Raw genomic sequence first — 14,846 nt, 5'->3', positions numbered from 1 at the left:
GAGATCGGGCGCATTCAGTGTGGTGTGGCCGTAGGCTATGGGCCTAGTGAGTTTTGTACTTTTAAGCATCTAGTCGGCTAGACCTTGCAGTTTTGAAAGGCAATTGAGAAATGGCTCACTTCCTGAACTTGGAGCACAAAAAAGCCTACAGCACCTGGTATTCCCAGGCGGTCTCCCATCCAGGTACTAACTAGGCCCGACACTGCTTAGCTTCCGAGATTTGACGAGATTGGGCGCATTCAGTGTGGTGTGGCCGTAGGCTCTCGGCCTAGTGAGTTTTGTACTTTTAAGCATCTAGTCGGCTAGACCTTGCAGTTTTGAAAGGCAATTGAGAAATGGCTCACTTCCTGAACTTGGAGCACAAAAAAGCCTACAGCACCTGGTATTCCCAGGCGGTCTCCCATCCAGGTACTAACTAGGCCCGACACTGCTTAGCTTCCGAGATCAGACGAGATCGGGCGCATCCAGTGTGGTGTGGCCGTAGGCTCTGGTCCTAGTGAGTTTTGTACTTTTAAGCATCTAGTCGGCTAGACCTTGCAGTTTTGAAAGGCAATTGAGAAATGGCTCACTTCCTGAACTTGGAGCACAAAAAAGCCTACAGCACCTGGTATTCCCAGGCGGAATCCCATCCAGGTACTAACTAGGCCCGACACTGCTTAGCTTCCAAGATCAGACGAGATCGGGCGCATTCAGTGTGGTGTGGCCGTAGGCTCTGGGCCTAGTGAGTTTTGTACTTTTAAGCATCTAGTCGGCTAGACCTTGCAGTTTTGAAAGGCAATTGAGAAATGGCTCACTTCCTGAACTTGGAGCACAAAAAAGCCTACAGCACCTGGTATTCCCAGGCGGTCTCCCATCCAGGTACTAACTAGGCCCGACACTGCTTAGCTTCCGAGATCAGACGAGATCGGGCGCATTCAGTGTGGTGTGGCCGTAGGCTCTGGGCCTAGTGAGTTTTGTACTTTTAAGCATCTAGTCGGCTAGACCTTGCAGTTTTGAAAGGCAATTGAGAAATGGCTCACTTCCTGAACTTGGAGCACAAAAAAGCCTACAGCACCTGGTATTCCCAGGCGGTCTCCCATCCAGGTACTAACTAGGCCCGACACTGCTTAGCTTCGGAGATCAGACGAGATCGGGCGCATTCAGTGTGGTGTGGCCGTAGGCTCGAGTAATGCTAAGAATATTACTCTTATGCATTTGCATTTAGTAAGCTAAGCCATGCAGCCACTTGCAACATGATACCACGCTCATCGCTCGATCAGCGCTCGATCAGGCGAGATATATAAGACTGGTGGGCCCATTCAGGACTCCTATGTCTGGTAGGATAACTTTAATCCATCCATCCTGTTTCTGTTGCAGGGAGGTGGAGAGAACAATCAACACAATAACGGCTTTCTTTCATGCCTCTTGAAGAACTCAATATTCTCTGTACTGCATTACATGTGAAAGTCGATTTATTACCCATGAACACACTACCTGTATGCTAATTATATGTAAATAGGTAGCTCCAGCCCTCATAATGTTGTCCAACATTTCCGCTATAAAACGGGATAAAATTATTTTGGAAACATACCAAATTTGAAAAGTAATTGAGAAGTTGCGCAATTACTAATCATGGAGCACAAAATAGCCTACAGCACCTGGTATTCCCAGGCGGTCTCCCATCCAGGTACTAACTAGGCCCGACACTGCTTAGCTTCCGAGATCAGACGAGATCGGGCGCATTCAGTGTGGTGTGGCCATAGGCTCTGGGCCTAGTGAGTTTTGTACTTTTAAGCATCTAGTCGGCTAGACCTTGCAGTTTTGAAAGGCAATTGAGAAATGGCTCACTTCCTGAACTTGGAGCACAAAAAAGCCTACAGCACCTGGTATTCCCAGGCAGTCTCCCATCCAGGTACTAACTAGGCCAGACACTGCTTAGCTTCCGAGATCAGACGAGATCGGGCGCATTCAGTGTGGTGTGGCCGTAGGCTCTAGTAATGCTAAGAATATTACTCTTATGCATTTGCATTTAGTAAGCTAAGCCATGCAGCCACTTGCAACATGATACCACGCTCATCGCTCGATCAGCGCTCGATCAGGCGAGATATATAAGACTGGTGGGCCCATTCAGGACTCCTATGTCTGGTAGGATAACTTTAATCCATCCATCCTGTTTCTGTTGCAGGGAGGTGGAGAGAACAATCAACACAATAACGGCTTTCTTTCATGCCTCTTGAAGGACTCAATATTCTCTGTACTGCATTACATGTGAAAGTCGATTTATTACCCATGAACACACTACCTGTATGCTAATTATATGTAAATAGGTAGCTCCAGCCCTCATAATGTTGTCCAACATTTCCGCTATAAAACGGGATAAAATTATTTTGGAAACATACCAAATTTGAAAAGTAATTGAGAAGTTGTGCAATTACAAATCATGGAGCACAAAATAGCCTACAGCACCTGGTATTCCCAGGCGGTCTCCCATCCAGGTACTAACTAGGCCCGACACTGCTTAGCTTCCGAGATCGGGCGCATTCAGTGTGGTGTGGCCGTAGGCTCTGGGCCTAGTGAGTTTTGTACTTTTAAGCATCTAGTCGGCTAGACCTTGCAGTTTTGAAAGGCAATTGAGAAATGGCTCACTTCCTGAACTTGGAGCACAAAAAAGCCTACAGCACCTGGTATTCCCAGGCGGTCTCCCATCCACGTACTAACTAGGCCCGACACTGCTTAGCTTCCGAGATCAGACGAGATCGGGCGCATTCAGTGTGGTGTGGCCGTAGGCTCTGGTCCTAGTGAGTTTTGTACTTTTAAGCATCTAGTCGGCTAGACCTTGCAGTTTTGAAAGGCAATTGAGAAATGGCTCACTTCCTGAACTTGGAGCACAAAAAAGCCTACAGCACCTGGTATTCCCAGGCGGTCTCCCATCCAGGTACTAACTAGGCCTGACACTGCTTAGCTTCCGAGATCGGCGCATTCAGTGTGGTGTGGCCGTAGGCTCTGGGCCTAGTGAGTTTTGTACTTTTAAGCATCTAGTCGGCTAGACCTTGCAGTTTTGAAAGGCAATTGAGAAATGGCTCACTTCCTGAACTTGGAGCACAAAAAAGCCTACAGCACCTGGTATTCCCAGGCGGTCTCCCATCCAGGTACTAACTAGGCCCGACACTGCTTAGCTTCCGAGATCAGACGAGATCGGGCGCATTCAGTGTGGTGTGGCCGTAGGCTCTGGGCCTAGTGAGTTTTGTACTTTTAAGCATCTAGTCGGCTAGACCTTGCAGTTTTGAAAGGCAATTGAGAAATGGCTCACTTCCTGAACTTGGAGCACAAAAAAGCCTACAGCACCTGGTATTCCCAGGCGGTCTCCCATCCAGGTACTAACTAGGCCCGACACTGCTTAGCTTCCGAGATCAGACGAGATCGGGCGCATTCAGTGTGGTGTGGCCGTAGGCTCGAGTAATGCTAAGAATATTACTCTTATGCATTTGCATTTAGTAAGCTAAGCCATGCAGCCACTTGCAACATGATACCACGCTCATCGCTCGATCAGCGCTCGATCAGGCGAGATATATAAGACTGGTGGGCCCATTCAGGACTCCTATGTCTGGTAGGATAACTTTAATCCATCCATCCTGTTTCTGTTGCAGGGAGGTGGAGAGAACAATCAACACAATAACAGCTTTCTTTCATGCCTCTTGAAGGACTCAATATTCTCTGTACTGCATTACATGTGAAAGTCGATTTATTACCCATGAACACACTACCTGTATGCTAATTATATGTAAATAGGTAGCTCCAGCCCTCATAATGTTGTCCAACATTTCCGCTATAAAACGGGATAAAATTATTTTGGAAACATACCAAATTTGAAAAGTAATTGAGAAGTTGCGCAATTACTAATCATGGAGCACAAAATAGCCTACAGCACCTGGTATTCCCAGGCGGTCTCCCATCCAGGTACTAACTAGGCCCAACACTGCTTAGCTTCCGAGATCAGACGAGATCGGGCGCATTCAGTGTGGTGTGGCCGTAGGCTCTGGGCCTAGTGAGTTTTGTACTTTTAAGCATCTAGTCGGCTAGACCTTGCAGTTTTGAAAGGCAATTGAGAAATGGCTCACTTCCTGAACTTGGAGCACAAAAAAGCCTACAGCACCTGGTATTCCCAGGCAGTCTCCCATCCAGGTACTAACTAGGCCCGACACTGCTTAGCTTCCGAGATCAGACGAGATCGGGCGCATTCAGTGTGGTGTGGCCGTAGGCTCTAGTAATGCTAAGAATATTACTCTTATGCATTTGCATTTAGTAAGCTAAGCCATGCAGCCACTTGCAACATGATACCACGCTCATCGCTCGATCAGCGCTCGATCAGGCGAGATATATAAGACTGGTGGGCCCATTCAGGACTCCTATGTCTGGTAGGATAACTTTAATCCATCCATCCTGTTTCTGTTGCAGGGAGGTGGAGAGAACAATCAACACAATAACGGCTTTCTTTCATGCCTCTTGAAGGACTCAATATTCTCTGTACTGCATTACATGTGAAAGTCGATTTATTACCCATGAACACACTACCTGTATGCTAATTATATGTAAATAGGTAGCTCCAGCCCTCATAATGTTGTCCAACATTTCCGCTATAAAACGGGATAAAATTATTTTGGAAACATACCAAATTTGAAAAGTAATTGAGAAGTTGTGCAATTACTAATCATGGAGCACAAAATAGCCTACAGCACCTGGTATTCCCAGGCGGTCTCCCATCCAGGTACTAACTAGGCCCGACACTGCTTAGCTTCCGAGATCAGACGAGATCGGGCGCATTCAGTGTGGTGTGGCTGTAGGCTCTGGGCCTAGTGAGTTTTGTACTTTTAAGCATCTAGTCGGCTAGACCTTGCAGTTTTGAAAGGCAATTGAGAAATGGCTCACTTCCTGAACTTGGAGCACAAAAAAGCCTACAGCACCTGGTATTCCCAGGCGGTCTCCCATCCAGGTACTAACTAGGCCCGACACTGCTTAGCTTCCGAGATCAGACGAGATCGGGCGCATTCAGTGTGGTGTGGCCGTAGGCTCTGGTCCTAGTGAGTTTTGTACTTTTAAGCATCTAGTCGGCTAGACCTTGCAGTTTTGAAAGGCAATTGAGAAATGGCTCACTTCCTGAACTTGGAGCACAAAAAAGCCTACAGCACCTGGTATTCCCAGGCGGTCTCCCATCCAGGTACTAACTAGGCCCGACACTGCTTAGCTTCCGAGATCAGACGAGATCGGGCGCATTCAGTGTGGTGTGGCCGTAGGCTCTGGGCCTAGTGAGTTTTGTACTTTTAAGCATCTAGTCGGCTAGACCTTGCAGTTTTGAAAGGCAATTGAGAAATGGCTCACTTCCTGAACTTGGAGCACAAAAAAGCCTACAGCACCTGGTATTCCCAGGCGGTCTCCCATCCAGGTACTAACTAGGCCCGACACTGCTTAGCTTCCGAGATCAGACGAGATCGGGCGCATTCAGTGTGGTGTGGCCGTAGGCTCTAGTAATGCTAAGAATATTACTCTTATGCATTTGCATTTAGTAAGCTAAGCCATGCAGCCACTTGCAACATGATACCACGCTCATCGCTCGATCAGCGCTCGATCAGGCGAGATATATAAGACTGGTGGGCCCATTCAGGACTCCTATGTCTGGTAGGATAACTTTAATCCATCCATCCTGTTTCTGTTGCAGGGAGGTGGAGAGAACAATCAACACAATAACGGATTTCTTTCATGCCTCTTGAAGGACTCAATATTCTCTGTACTGCATTACATGTGAAAGTCGATTTATTACCCATGAACACACTACCTGTATGCTAATTATATGTAAATAGGTAGCTCCAGCCCTCATAATGTTGTCCAACATTTCCGCTATAAAACGGGATAAAATTATTTTGGAAACATACCAAATTTGAAAAGTAATTGAGAAGTTGTGCAATTACAAATCATGGAGCACAAAATAGCCTACAGCACCTGGTATTCCCAGGCGGTCTCCCATCCAGGTACTAACTAGGCCCGACACTGCTTAGCTTCCGAGATCGGGCGCATTCAGTGTGGTGTGGCCGTAGGCTCTGGGCCTAGTGAGTTTTGTACTTTTAAGCATCTAGTCGGCTAGACCTTGCAGTTTTGAAAGGCAATTGAGAAATGGCTCACTTCCTGAACTTGGAGCACAAAAAAGCCTACAGCACCTGGTATTCCCAGGCGGTCTCCCATCCACGTACTAACTAGGCCCGACACTGCTTAGCTTCCGAGATCAGACGAGATCGGGCGCATTCAGTGTGGTGTGGCCGTAGGCTCTGGTCCTAGTGAGTTTTGTACTTTTAAGCATCTAGTCGGCTAGACCTTGCAGTTTTGAAAGGCAATTGAGAAATGGCTCACTTCCTGAACTTGGAGCACAAAAAAGCCTACAGCACCTGGTATTCCCAGGCGGTCTCCCATCCAGGTACTAACTAGGCCCGACACTGCTTAGCTTCCGAGATCGGCGCATTCAGTGTGGTGTGGCCGTAGGCTCTGGGCCTAGTGAGTTTTGTACTTTTAAGCATCTAGTCGGCTAGACCTTGCAGTTTTGAAAGGCAATTGAGAAATGGCTCACTTCCTGAACTTGGAGCACAAAAAAGCCTACAGCACCTGGTATTCCCAGGCGGTCTCCCATCCAGGTACTAACTAGGCCCGACACTGCTTAGCTTCCGAGATCAGACGAGATCGGGCGCATTCAGTGTGGTGTGGCCGTAGGCTCTGGGCCTAGTGAGTTTTGTACTTTTAAGCATCTAGTCGGCTAGACCTTGCAGTTTTGAAAGGCAATTGAGAAATGGCTCACTTCCTGAACTTGGAGCACAAAAAAGCCTACAGCACCTGGTATTCCCAGGCCGTCTCCCATCCAGGTACTAACTAGGCCCGACACTGCTTAGCTTCCGAGATCAGACGAGATCGGGCGCATTCAGTGTGGTGTGGCCGTAGGCTCGAGTAATGCTAAGAATATTACTCTTATGCATTTGCATTTAGTAAGCTAAGCCATGCAGCCACTTGCAACATGATACCACGCTCATCGCTCGATCAGCGCTCGATCAGGCGAGATATATAAGACTGGTGGGCCCATTCAGGACTCCTATGTCTGGTAGGATAACTTTAATCCATCCATCCTGTTTCTGTTGCAGGGAGGTGGAGAGAACAATCAACACAATAACAGCTTTCTTTCATGCCTCTTGAAGGACTCAATATTCTCTGTACTGCATTACATGTGAAAGTCGATTTATTACCCATGAACACACTACCTGTATGCTAATTATATGTAAATAGGTAGCTCCAGCCCTCATAATGTTGTCCAACATTTCCGCTATAAAACGGGATAAAATTATTTTGGAAACATACCAAATTTGAAAAGTAATTGAGAAGTTGCGCAATTACTAATCATGGAGCACAAAATAGCCTACAGCACCTGGTATTCCCAGGCGGTCTCCCATCCAGGTACTAACTAGGCCCAACACTGCTTAGCTTCCGAGATCAGACGAGATCGGGCGCATTCAGTGTGGTGTGGCCGTAGGCTCTGGGCCTAGTGAGTTTTGTACTTTTAAGCATCTAGTCGGCTAGACCTTGCAGTTTTGAAAGGCAATTGAGAAATGGCTCACTTCCTGAACTTGGAGCACAAAAAAGCCTACAGCACCTGGTATTCCCAGGCAGTCTCCCATCCAGGTACTAACTAGGCCCGACACTGCTTAGCTTCCGAGATCAGACGAGATCGGGCGCATTCAGTGTGGTGTGGCCGTAGGCTCTAGTAATGCTAAGAATATTACTCTTATGCATTTGCATTTAGTAAGCTAAGCCATGCAGCCACTTGCAACATGATACCACGCTCATCGCTCGATCAGCGCTCGATCAGGCGAGATATATAAGACTGGTGGGCCCATTCAGGACTCCTATGTCTGGTAGGATAACTTTAATCCATCCATCCTGTTTCTGTTGCAGGGAGGTGGAGAGAACAATCAACACAATAACGGCTTTCTTTCATGCCTCTTGAAGGACTCAATATTCTCTGTACTGCATTACATGTGAAAGTCGATTTATTACCCATGAACACACTACCTGTATGCTAATTATATGTAAATAGGTAGCTCCAGCCCTCATAATGTTGTCCAACATTTCCGCTATAAAACGGGATAAAATTATTTTGGAAACATACCAAATTTGAAAAGTAATTGAGAAGTTGTGCAATTACTAATCATGGAGCACAAAATAGCCTACAGCACCTGGTATTCCCAGGCGGTCTCCCATCCAGGTACTAACTAGGCCTGACACTGCTTAGCTTCCGAGATCAAACGAGATCGGGCGCATTCAGTGTGGTGTGGCCGTAGGCTCAGGGCCTAGTGAGTTTTGTACTTTTAAGCATCTAGTCGGCTAGACCTTGCAGTTTTGAAAGGCAATTGAGAAATGGCTCACTTCCTGAACTTGGAGCACAAAAAAGCCTACAGCACCTGGTATTCCCAGGCGGTCTCCCATCCAGGTACTAACTAGGCCCGACACTGCTTTGCTTCCGAGATCAGACGAGATCGGGCGCATTCAGTGTGGTGTGGCCGTAGGCTCTGGTCCTAGTGAGTTTTGTACTTTTAAGCATCTAGTCGGCTAGACCTTGCAGTTTTGAAAGGCAATTGAGAAATGGCTCACTTCCTGAACTTGGAGCACAAAAAAGCCTACAGCACCTGGTATTCCCAGGCGGTCTCCCATCCAGGTACTAACTAGGCCCGACACTGCTTAGCTTCCGAGATCAGACGAGATCGGGCGCATTCAGTGTGGTGTGGCCGTAGGCTCTGGACCTAGTGAGTTTTGTACTTTTAAGCATCTAGTCGGCTAGACCTTGCAGTTTTGAAAGGCAATTGAGAAATGGCTCACTTCCTGAACTTGGAGCACAAAAAAGCCTACAGCACCTGGTATTCCCAGGCGGTCTCCCATCCAGGTACTAACTAGGCCCGACACTGCTTAGCTTCCGAGATCAGACGAGATCGGGCGCATTCAGTGTGGTGTGGCCGTAGGCTCGAGTAATGCTAAGAATATTACTCTTATGCATTTGCATTTAGTAAGCTAAGCCATGCAGCCACTTGCAACATGATACCACGCTCATCGCTCGATCAGCGCTCGATCAGGCGAGATATATAAGACTGGTGGGCCCATTCAGGACTCCTATGTCTGGTAGGATAACTTTAATCCATCCATCCTGTTTCTGTTGCAGGGAGGTGGAGAGAACAATCAACACAATAACGGCTTTCTTTCATGCCTCTTGAAGGACTCAATATTCTCTGTACTGCATTACATGTGAAAGTCGATTTATTACCCATGAACACACTACCTGTATGCTAATTATATGTAAATAGGTAGCTCCAGCCCTCATAATGTTGTCCAACATTTCCGCTATAAAACGGGATAAAATTATTTTGGAAACATACCAAATTTGAAAAGTAATTGAGAAGTTGCGCAATTACTAATCATGGAGCACAAAATAGCCTACAGCACCTGGTATTCCCACGTGGTCTCCCATCCAGGTACTAACTAGGCCCGACACTGCTTAGCTTCCGAGATCAGACGAGATCGGGCGCATTCAGTGTGGTGTGGCCGTAGGCTCTGGGCCTAGTGAGTTTTGTACTTTTAAGCATCTAGTCGGCTAGACCTTGCAGTTTTGAAAGGCAATTGAGAAATGGCTCACTTCCTGAACTTGGAGCACAAAAAAGCCTACAGCACCTGGTATTCCCAGGCAGTCTCCCATCCAGGTACTAACTAGGCCCGACACTGCTTAGCTTCCGAGATCAGACGAGATCGGGCGCATTCAGTGTGGTGTGGCCGTAGGCTCTAGTAATGCTAAGAATATTACTCTTATGCATTTGCATTTAGTAAGCTAAGCCATGCAGCCACTTGCAACATGATACCACGCTCATCGCTCGATCAGCGCTCGATCAGGCGAGATATATAAGACTGGTGGGCCCATTCAGGACTCCTATGTCTGGTAGGATAACTTTAATCCATCCATCCTGTTTCTGTTGCAGGGAGGTGGAGAGAACAATCAACACAATAACGGCTTTCTTTCATGCCTCTTGAAGGACTCAATATTCTCTGTACTGCATTACATGTGAAAGTCGATTTATTACCCATGAACACACTACCTGTATGCTAATTATATGTAAATAGGTAGCTCCAGCCCTCATAATGTTGTCCAACATTTCCGCTATAAAACGGGATAAAATTATTTTGGAAACATACCAAATTTGAAAAGTAATTGAGAAGTTGTGCAATTACTAATCATGGAGCACAAAATAGCCTACAGCACCTGGTATTCCCAGGCGGTCTCCCATCCAGGTACTAACTAGGCCCGACACTGCTTAGCTTCCGAGATCAAACGAGATCGGGCGCATTCAGTGTGGTGTGGCCGTAGGCTCAGGGCCTAGTGAGTTTTGTACTTTTAAGCATCTAGTCGGCTAGACCTTGCAGTTTTGAAAGGCAATTGAGAAATGGCTCACTTCCTGAACTTGGAGCACAAAAAAGCCTACAGCACCTGGTATTCCCAGGCGGTCTCCCATCCAGGTACTAACTAGGCCCGACACTGCTTTGCTTCCGAGATCAGACGAGATCGGGCGCATTCAGTGTGGTGTGGCCGTAGGCTCTGGTCCTAGTGAGTTTTGTACTTTTAAGCATCTAGTCGGCTAGACCTTGCAGTTTTGAAAGGCAATTGAGAAATGGCTCACTTCCTGAACTTGGAGCACAAAAAAGCCTACAGCACCTGGTATTCCCAGGCGGTCTCCCATCCAGGTACTAACTAGGCCCGACACTGCTTAGCTTCCGAGATCAGACGAGATCGGGCGCATTCAGTGTGGTGTGGCCGTAGGCTGTGGACCTAGTGAGTTTTGTACTTTTAAGCATCTAGTCGGCTAGACCTTGCAGTTTTGAAAGGCAATTGAGAAATGGCTCACTTCCTGAACTTGGAGCACAAAAAAGCCTACAGCACCTGGTATTCCCAGGCGGTCTCCCATCCAGGTACTAACTAGGCCCGACACTGCTTAGCTTCCGAGATCAGACGAGATCGGGCGCATTCAGTGTGGTGTGGCCGTAGGCTCGAGTAATGCTAAGAATATTACTCTTATGCATTTGCATTTAGTAAGCTAAGCCATGCAGCCACTTGCAACATGATACCACGCTCATCGCTCGATCAGCGCTCGATCAGGCGAGATATATAAGACTGGTGGGCCCATTCAGGACTCCTATGTCTGGTAGGATAACTTTAATCCATCCATCCTGTTTCTGTTGCAGGGAGGTGGAGAGAACAATCAACACAATAACGGCTTTCTTTCATGCCTCTTGAAGGACTCAATATTCTCTGTACTGCATTACATGTGAAAGTCGATTTATTACCCATGAACACACTACCTGTATGCTAATTATATGTAAATAGGTAGCTCCAGCCCTCATAATGTTGTCCAACATTTCCGCTATAAAACGGGATAAAATTATTTTGGAAACATACCAAATTTGAAAAGTAATTGAGAAGTTGCGCAATTACTAATCATGGAGCACAAAATAGCCTACAGCACCTGGTATTCCCACGCGGTCTCCCATCCAGGTACTAACTAGGCCCGACACTGCTTAGCTTCCGAGATCAGACGAGATCGGGCGCATTCAGTGTGGTGTGGCCGTAGGCTCTGGGCCTAGTGAGTTTTGTACTTTTAAGCATCTAGTCGGCTAGACCTTGCAGTTTTGAAAGGCAATTGAGAAATGGCTCACTTCCTGAACTTGGAGCACAAAAAAGCCTACAGCACCTGGTATTCCCAGGCAGTCTCCCATCCAGGTACTAACTAGGCCCGACACTGCTTAGCTTCCGAGATCAGACGAGATCGGGCGCATTCAGTGTGGTGTGGCCGTAGGCTCTATTAATGCTAAGAATATTACTCTTATGCATTTGCATTTAGTAAGCTAAGCCATGCAGCCACTTGCAACATGATACCACGCTCATCGCTCGATCAGCGCTCGATCAGGCGAGATATATAAGACTGGTGGGCCCATTCGGGACTCCTATGTCTGGTAGGATAACTTTAATCCATCCATCCTGTTTCTGTTGCAGGGAGGTGGAGAGAACAATCAACACAATAACGGCTTTCTTTCATGCCTCTTGAAGGACTCAATATTCTCTGTACTGCATTACATGTGAAAGTCGATTTATTACCCATGAACACACTACCTGTATGCTAATTATATGTAAATAGGTAGCTCCAGCCCTCATAATGTTGTCCAACATTTCCGCTATAAAACGGGATAAAATTATTTTGGAAACATACCAAATTTGAAAAGTAATTGAGAAGTTGTGCAATTACAAATCATGGAGCACAAAATAGCCTACAGCACCTGGTATTCCCAGGCGGTCTCCCATCCAGGTACTAACTAGGCCCGACACTGCTTAGCTTCCGAGATCGGGCGCATTCAGTGTGGTGTGGCCGTAGGCTCTGGGCCTAGTGAGTTTTGTACTTTTAAGCATCTAGTCGGCTAGACCTTGCAGTTTTGAAAGGCAATTGAGAAATGGCTCACTTCCTGAACTTGGAGCACAAAAAAGCCTACAGCACCTGGTATTCCCAGGCGGTCTCCCATCCAGGTACTAACTAGGCCCGACACTGCTTAGCTTCCGAGATCAGACGAGATCGGGCGCATTCAGTGTGGTGTGGCCGTAGGCTCTGGGCCTAGTGAGTTTTGTACTTTTAAGCATCTAGTCGGCTAGACCTTGCAGTTTTGAAAGGCAATTGAGAAATGGCTCACTTCCTGAACTTGGAGCACAAAAAAGCCTACAGCACCTGGTATTCCCAGGCGGTCTCCCATCCAGGTACTAACTAGGCCCGACACTGCTTAGCTTCCGAGATCAGACGAGATCGGGCGCATTCAGTGTGGTGTGGCCGTAGGCTCTGGGCCTAGTGAGTTTTGTACTTTTAAGCATCTAGTCGGCTAGACCTTGCGTTTTGAAAGGCAATTGAGAAATGGCTCACTTCCTGAACTTGGAGCACAAAAAAGCCTACAGCACCTGGTATTCCCAGGCGGTCTCCCATCCAGGTACTAACTAGGCCCGACACTGCTTAGCTTCGGAGATCAGACGAGATCGGGCGCATTCAGTGTGGTGTGGCCGTAGGCTCGAGTAATGCTAAGAATATTACTCTTATGCATTTGCATTTAGTAAGCTAAGCCATGCAGCCACTTGCAACATGATACCACGCTCATCGCTCGATCAGCGCTCGATCAGGCGAGATATATAAGACTGGTGGGCCCATTCAGGACTCCTATGTCTGGTAGGATAACTTTAATCCATCCATCCTGTTTCTGTTGCAGGGAGGTGGAGAGAACAATCAACACAATAACGGCTTTCTTTCATGCCTCTTGAAGGACTCAATATTCTCTGTACTGCATTACATGTGAAAGTCGATTTATTACCCATGAACACACTACCTGTATGCTAATTATATGTAAATAGGTAGCTCCAGCCCTCATAATGTTGTCCAACATTTCCGCTATAAAACGGGATAAAATTATTTTGGAAAAATACCAAATTTGAAAAGTAATTGAGAAGTTGCGCAATTACTAATCATGGAGCACAAAATAGCCTACAGCACCTGGTATTCCCAGGCGGTCTCCCATCCAGGTACTAACTAGGCCCGACACTGCTTAGCTTCCGAGATCAGACGAGATCGGGCGCATTCAGTGTGGTGTGGCCGTAGGCTTTGGGCCTAGTGAGTTTTGTACTTTTAAGCATCTAGTCGGCTAGACCTTGCAGTTTTGAAAGGCAATTGAGAAATGGCTCACTTCCTGAACTTGGAGCACAAAAAAGCCTACAGCACCTGGTATTCCCAGGCAGTCTCCCATCCAGGTACTAACTAGGCCAGACACTGCTTAGCTTCCGAGATCAGACGAGATCGGGCGCATTCAGTGTGGTGTGGCCGTAGGCTCTAGTAATGCTAAGAATATTACTCTTATGCATTTGCATTTAGTAAGCTAAGCCATGCAGCCACTTGCAACATGATACCACGCTCATCGCTCGATCAGCGCTCGATCAGGCGAGATATATAAGACTGGTGGGCCCATTCAGGACTCCTATGTCTGGTAGGATAACTTTAATCCATCCATCCTGTTTCTGTTGCAGGGAGGTGGAGAGAACAATCAACACAATAACGGCTTTCTTTCATGCCTCTTGAAGGACTCAATATTCTCTGTACTGCATTACATGTGAAAGTCGATTTATTACCCATGAACACACTACCTGTATGCTAATTATATGTAAATAGGTAGCTCCAGCCCTCATAATGTTGTCCAACATTTCCGCTATAAAACGGGATAAAATTATTTTGGAAACATACCAAATTTGAAAAGTAATTGAGAAGTTGTGCAATTACAAATCATGGAGCACAAAATAGCCTACAGCACCTGGTATTCCCAGGCGGTCTCCCATCCAGGTACTAACTAGGCCCGACACTGCTTAGCTTCCGAGATCGGGCGCATTCAGTGTGGTGTGGCCGTAGGCTCTGGGCCTAGTGAGTTTTGTACTTTTAAGCATCTAGTCGGCTAGACCTTGCAGTTTTGAAAGGCAATTGAGAAATGGCTCACTTCCTGAACTTGGAGCACAAAAAAGCCTACAGCACCTGGTATTCCCAGGCGGTCTCCCATCCAGGTACTAACTAGGCCCGACACTGCTTAGCTTCCGAGATCAGACGAGATCGGGCGCATTCAGTGTGGTGTGGCCGTAGGCTCTGGTCCTAGTGAGTTTTGTACTTTTAAGCATCTAGTCGGCTAGACCTTGCAGTTTTGAAAGGCAATTGAGAAATGGCTCACTTCCTGAACTT

At 46.9% G+C, this 14,846-nt stretch overlaps 40 non-coding genes and 6 pseudogenes across 40 annotated transcripts in view; all 46 read right to left on the bottom strand.

Moving 5' to 3' along the window:
* Positions 1-36, bottom strand: part of LOC138480403 (5S ribosomal RNA) — a 119-nt gene extending 83 nt beyond the window's left edge. The window contains exon 1 of the ribosomal RNA XR_011274081.1: positions 1-36. This exon is cut by the window's left edge and continues 83 nt beyond it. This is a non-coding gene — a ribosomal RNA (5S ribosomal RNA).
* Positions 37-142: 106 nt separating this feature from the next.
* Positions 143-261, bottom strand: LOC138480330 (5S ribosomal RNA). The gene has a single exon (XR_011274015.1). It is a non-coding gene; the product is annotated as a 5S ribosomal RNA (ribosomal RNA).
* A 106-nt stretch (positions 262-367) lies between these two features.
* On the bottom strand, positions 368-486 carry LOC138477645 (5S ribosomal RNA). Its single transcript, XR_011271585.1, has one exon. It is a non-coding gene; the product is annotated as a 5S ribosomal RNA (ribosomal RNA).
* Positions 487-592: 106 nt separating this feature from the next.
* LOC138480096 (5S ribosomal RNA) lies at positions 593-711 on the bottom strand. The gene has a single exon (XR_011273810.1). It is a non-coding gene; the product is annotated as a 5S ribosomal RNA (ribosomal RNA).
* A 106-nt stretch (positions 712-817) lies between these two features.
* On the bottom strand, positions 818-936 carry LOC138479146 (5S ribosomal RNA). The gene has a single exon (XR_011272947.1). It is a non-coding gene; the product is annotated as a 5S ribosomal RNA (ribosomal RNA).
* Positions 937-1,042: 106 nt separating this feature from the next.
* LOC138479402 (5S ribosomal RNA) lies at positions 1,043-1,161 on the bottom strand. The gene has a single exon (XR_011273180.1). It is a non-coding gene; the product is annotated as a 5S ribosomal RNA (ribosomal RNA).
* A 464-nt stretch (positions 1,162-1,625) lies between these two features.
* On the bottom strand, positions 1,626-1,744 carry LOC138477842 (5S ribosomal RNA). Its single transcript, XR_011271764.1, has one exon. It is a non-coding gene; the product is annotated as a 5S ribosomal RNA (ribosomal RNA).
* Positions 1,745-1,850: 106 nt separating this feature from the next.
* LOC138480121 (5S ribosomal RNA) lies at positions 1,851-1,969 on the bottom strand. The gene has a single exon (XR_011273833.1). It is a non-coding gene; the product is annotated as a 5S ribosomal RNA (ribosomal RNA).
* A 464-nt stretch (positions 1,970-2,433) lies between these two features.
* LOC138473939 (5S ribosomal RNA) lies at positions 2,434-2,542 on the bottom strand (annotated as a pseudogene).
* Positions 2,543-2,648: 106 nt separating this feature from the next.
* On the bottom strand, positions 2,649-2,767 carry LOC138478597 (5S ribosomal RNA). The gene has a single exon (XR_011272449.1). It is a non-coding gene; the product is annotated as a 5S ribosomal RNA (ribosomal RNA).
* A 106-nt stretch (positions 2,768-2,873) lies between these two features.
* LOC138474758 (5S ribosomal RNA) lies at positions 2,874-2,981 on the bottom strand (annotated as a pseudogene).
* Positions 2,982-3,087: 106 nt separating this feature from the next.
* Positions 3,088-3,206, bottom strand: LOC138479133 (5S ribosomal RNA). Its single transcript, XR_011272936.1, has one exon. It is a non-coding gene; the product is annotated as a 5S ribosomal RNA (ribosomal RNA).
* A 106-nt stretch (positions 3,207-3,312) lies between these two features.
* LOC138479121 (5S ribosomal RNA) lies at positions 3,313-3,431 on the bottom strand. Its single transcript, XR_011272925.1, has one exon. It is a non-coding gene; the product is annotated as a 5S ribosomal RNA (ribosomal RNA).
* A 464-nt stretch (positions 3,432-3,895) lies between these two features.
* LOC138475447 (5S ribosomal RNA) lies at positions 3,896-4,014 on the bottom strand. The gene has a single exon (XR_011269590.1). It is a non-coding gene; the product is annotated as a 5S ribosomal RNA (ribosomal RNA).
* Positions 4,015-4,120: 106 nt separating this feature from the next.
* Positions 4,121-4,239, bottom strand: LOC138478266 (5S ribosomal RNA). Its single transcript, XR_011272149.1, has one exon. It is a non-coding gene; the product is annotated as a 5S ribosomal RNA (ribosomal RNA).
* Positions 4,240-4,703: 464 nt separating this feature from the next.
* LOC138477654 (5S ribosomal RNA) lies at positions 4,704-4,822 on the bottom strand. The gene has a single exon (XR_011271593.1). It is a non-coding gene; the product is annotated as a 5S ribosomal RNA (ribosomal RNA).
* Positions 4,823-4,928: 106 nt separating this feature from the next.
* LOC138479109 (5S ribosomal RNA) lies at positions 4,929-5,047 on the bottom strand. The gene has a single exon (XR_011272914.1). It is a non-coding gene; the product is annotated as a 5S ribosomal RNA (ribosomal RNA).
* Positions 5,048-5,153: 106 nt separating this feature from the next.
* LOC138479097 (5S ribosomal RNA) lies at positions 5,154-5,272 on the bottom strand. The gene has a single exon (XR_011272903.1). It is a non-coding gene; the product is annotated as a 5S ribosomal RNA (ribosomal RNA).
* A 106-nt stretch (positions 5,273-5,378) lies between these two features.
* LOC138479085 (5S ribosomal RNA) lies at positions 5,379-5,497 on the bottom strand. Its single transcript, XR_011272892.1, has one exon. It is a non-coding gene; the product is annotated as a 5S ribosomal RNA (ribosomal RNA).
* Positions 5,498-5,961: 464 nt separating this feature from the next.
* Positions 5,962-6,070, bottom strand: LOC138473937 (5S ribosomal RNA; annotated as a pseudogene).
* A 106-nt stretch (positions 6,071-6,176) lies between these two features.
* LOC138478596 (5S ribosomal RNA) lies at positions 6,177-6,295 on the bottom strand. The gene has a single exon (XR_011272448.1). It is a non-coding gene; the product is annotated as a 5S ribosomal RNA (ribosomal RNA).
* Positions 6,296-6,401: 106 nt separating this feature from the next.
* On the bottom strand, positions 6,402-6,509 carry LOC138474670 (5S ribosomal RNA; annotated as a pseudogene).
* A 106-nt stretch (positions 6,510-6,615) lies between these two features.
* On the bottom strand, positions 6,616-6,734 carry LOC138479073 (5S ribosomal RNA). Its single transcript, XR_011272881.1, has one exon. It is a non-coding gene; the product is annotated as a 5S ribosomal RNA (ribosomal RNA).
* Positions 6,735-6,840: 106 nt separating this feature from the next.
* On the bottom strand, positions 6,841-6,959 carry LOC138479638 (5S ribosomal RNA). The gene has a single exon (XR_011273395.1). It is a non-coding gene; the product is annotated as a 5S ribosomal RNA (ribosomal RNA).
* A 464-nt stretch (positions 6,960-7,423) lies between these two features.
* LOC138475435 (5S ribosomal RNA) lies at positions 7,424-7,542 on the bottom strand. Its single transcript, XR_011269579.1, has one exon. It is a non-coding gene; the product is annotated as a 5S ribosomal RNA (ribosomal RNA).
* A 106-nt stretch (positions 7,543-7,648) lies between these two features.
* Positions 7,649-7,767, bottom strand: LOC138478265 (5S ribosomal RNA). Its single transcript, XR_011272148.1, has one exon. It is a non-coding gene; the product is annotated as a 5S ribosomal RNA (ribosomal RNA).
* Positions 7,768-8,231: 464 nt separating this feature from the next.
* On the bottom strand, positions 8,232-8,350 carry LOC138479507 (5S ribosomal RNA). The gene has a single exon (XR_011273276.1). It is a non-coding gene; the product is annotated as a 5S ribosomal RNA (ribosomal RNA).
* A 106-nt stretch (positions 8,351-8,456) lies between these two features.
* On the bottom strand, positions 8,457-8,575 carry LOC138477973 (5S ribosomal RNA). The gene has a single exon (XR_011271883.1). It is a non-coding gene; the product is annotated as a 5S ribosomal RNA (ribosomal RNA).
* A 106-nt stretch (positions 8,576-8,681) lies between these two features.
* LOC138479061 (5S ribosomal RNA) lies at positions 8,682-8,800 on the bottom strand. The gene has a single exon (XR_011272870.1). It is a non-coding gene; the product is annotated as a 5S ribosomal RNA (ribosomal RNA).
* A 106-nt stretch (positions 8,801-8,906) lies between these two features.
* LOC138479049 (5S ribosomal RNA) lies at positions 8,907-9,025 on the bottom strand. The gene has a single exon (XR_011272859.1). It is a non-coding gene; the product is annotated as a 5S ribosomal RNA (ribosomal RNA).
* A 464-nt stretch (positions 9,026-9,489) lies between these two features.
* LOC138477668 (5S ribosomal RNA) lies at positions 9,490-9,608 on the bottom strand. Its single transcript, XR_011271606.1, has one exon. It is a non-coding gene; the product is annotated as a 5S ribosomal RNA (ribosomal RNA).
* Positions 9,609-9,714: 106 nt separating this feature from the next.
* On the bottom strand, positions 9,715-9,833 carry LOC138478262 (5S ribosomal RNA). The gene has a single exon (XR_011272146.1). It is a non-coding gene; the product is annotated as a 5S ribosomal RNA (ribosomal RNA).
* Positions 9,834-10,297: 464 nt separating this feature from the next.
* LOC138477740 (5S ribosomal RNA) lies at positions 10,298-10,416 on the bottom strand. The gene has a single exon (XR_011271671.1). It is a non-coding gene; the product is annotated as a 5S ribosomal RNA (ribosomal RNA).
* Positions 10,417-10,522: 106 nt separating this feature from the next.
* Positions 10,523-10,641, bottom strand: LOC138477972 (5S ribosomal RNA). Its single transcript, XR_011271882.1, has one exon. It is a non-coding gene; the product is annotated as a 5S ribosomal RNA (ribosomal RNA).
* Positions 10,642-10,747: 106 nt separating this feature from the next.
* On the bottom strand, positions 10,748-10,866 carry LOC138479037 (5S ribosomal RNA). Its single transcript, XR_011272848.1, has one exon. It is a non-coding gene; the product is annotated as a 5S ribosomal RNA (ribosomal RNA).
* A 106-nt stretch (positions 10,867-10,972) lies between these two features.
* On the bottom strand, positions 10,973-11,091 carry LOC138479023 (5S ribosomal RNA). The gene has a single exon (XR_011272836.1). It is a non-coding gene; the product is annotated as a 5S ribosomal RNA (ribosomal RNA).
* Positions 11,092-11,555: 464 nt separating this feature from the next.
* On the bottom strand, positions 11,556-11,674 carry LOC138477722 (5S ribosomal RNA). The gene has a single exon (XR_011271655.1). It is a non-coding gene; the product is annotated as a 5S ribosomal RNA (ribosomal RNA).
* A 106-nt stretch (positions 11,675-11,780) lies between these two features.
* On the bottom strand, positions 11,781-11,899 carry LOC138478261 (5S ribosomal RNA). Its single transcript, XR_011272145.1, has one exon. It is a non-coding gene; the product is annotated as a 5S ribosomal RNA (ribosomal RNA).
* Positions 11,900-12,363: 464 nt separating this feature from the next.
* Positions 12,364-12,472, bottom strand: LOC138473936 (5S ribosomal RNA; annotated as a pseudogene).
* Positions 12,473-12,578: 106 nt separating this feature from the next.
* On the bottom strand, positions 12,579-12,697 carry LOC138479011 (5S ribosomal RNA). The gene has a single exon (XR_011272825.1). It is a non-coding gene; the product is annotated as a 5S ribosomal RNA (ribosomal RNA).
* A 106-nt stretch (positions 12,698-12,803) lies between these two features.
* Positions 12,804-12,922, bottom strand: LOC138478999 (5S ribosomal RNA). Its single transcript, XR_011272814.1, has one exon. It is a non-coding gene; the product is annotated as a 5S ribosomal RNA (ribosomal RNA).
* Positions 12,923-13,027: 105 nt separating this feature from the next.
* On the bottom strand, positions 13,028-13,146 carry LOC138479401 (5S ribosomal RNA). The gene has a single exon (XR_011273179.1). It is a non-coding gene; the product is annotated as a 5S ribosomal RNA (ribosomal RNA).
* Positions 13,147-13,610: 464 nt separating this feature from the next.
* LOC138478987 (5S ribosomal RNA) lies at positions 13,611-13,729 on the bottom strand. The gene has a single exon (XR_011272803.1). It is a non-coding gene; the product is annotated as a 5S ribosomal RNA (ribosomal RNA).
* Positions 13,730-13,835: 106 nt separating this feature from the next.
* On the bottom strand, positions 13,836-13,954 carry LOC138480120 (5S ribosomal RNA). The gene has a single exon (XR_011273832.1). It is a non-coding gene; the product is annotated as a 5S ribosomal RNA (ribosomal RNA).
* Positions 13,955-14,418: 464 nt separating this feature from the next.
* Positions 14,419-14,527, bottom strand: LOC138473935 (5S ribosomal RNA; annotated as a pseudogene).
* Positions 14,528-14,633: 106 nt separating this feature from the next.
* LOC138478975 (5S ribosomal RNA) lies at positions 14,634-14,752 on the bottom strand. The gene has a single exon (XR_011272792.1). It is a non-coding gene; the product is annotated as a 5S ribosomal RNA (ribosomal RNA).
* Positions 14,753-14,846: the final 94 nt, after the last annotated feature.

Source organism: Ambystoma mexicanum, chromosome 8, assembly GCF_040938575.1.
Source record: "Ambystoma mexicanum isolate Mex_15411 chromosome 8, UKY_AmexF1_1, whole genome shotgun sequence".
NCBI classification, from domain to species: domain Eukaryota; kingdom Metazoa; phylum Chordata; class Amphibia; order Caudata; family Ambystomatidae; genus Ambystoma; species Ambystoma mexicanum.
Note: the sequence above shows the minus strand (reverse complement) of the source record. Positions and strands in the feature narration are given on the sequence as shown.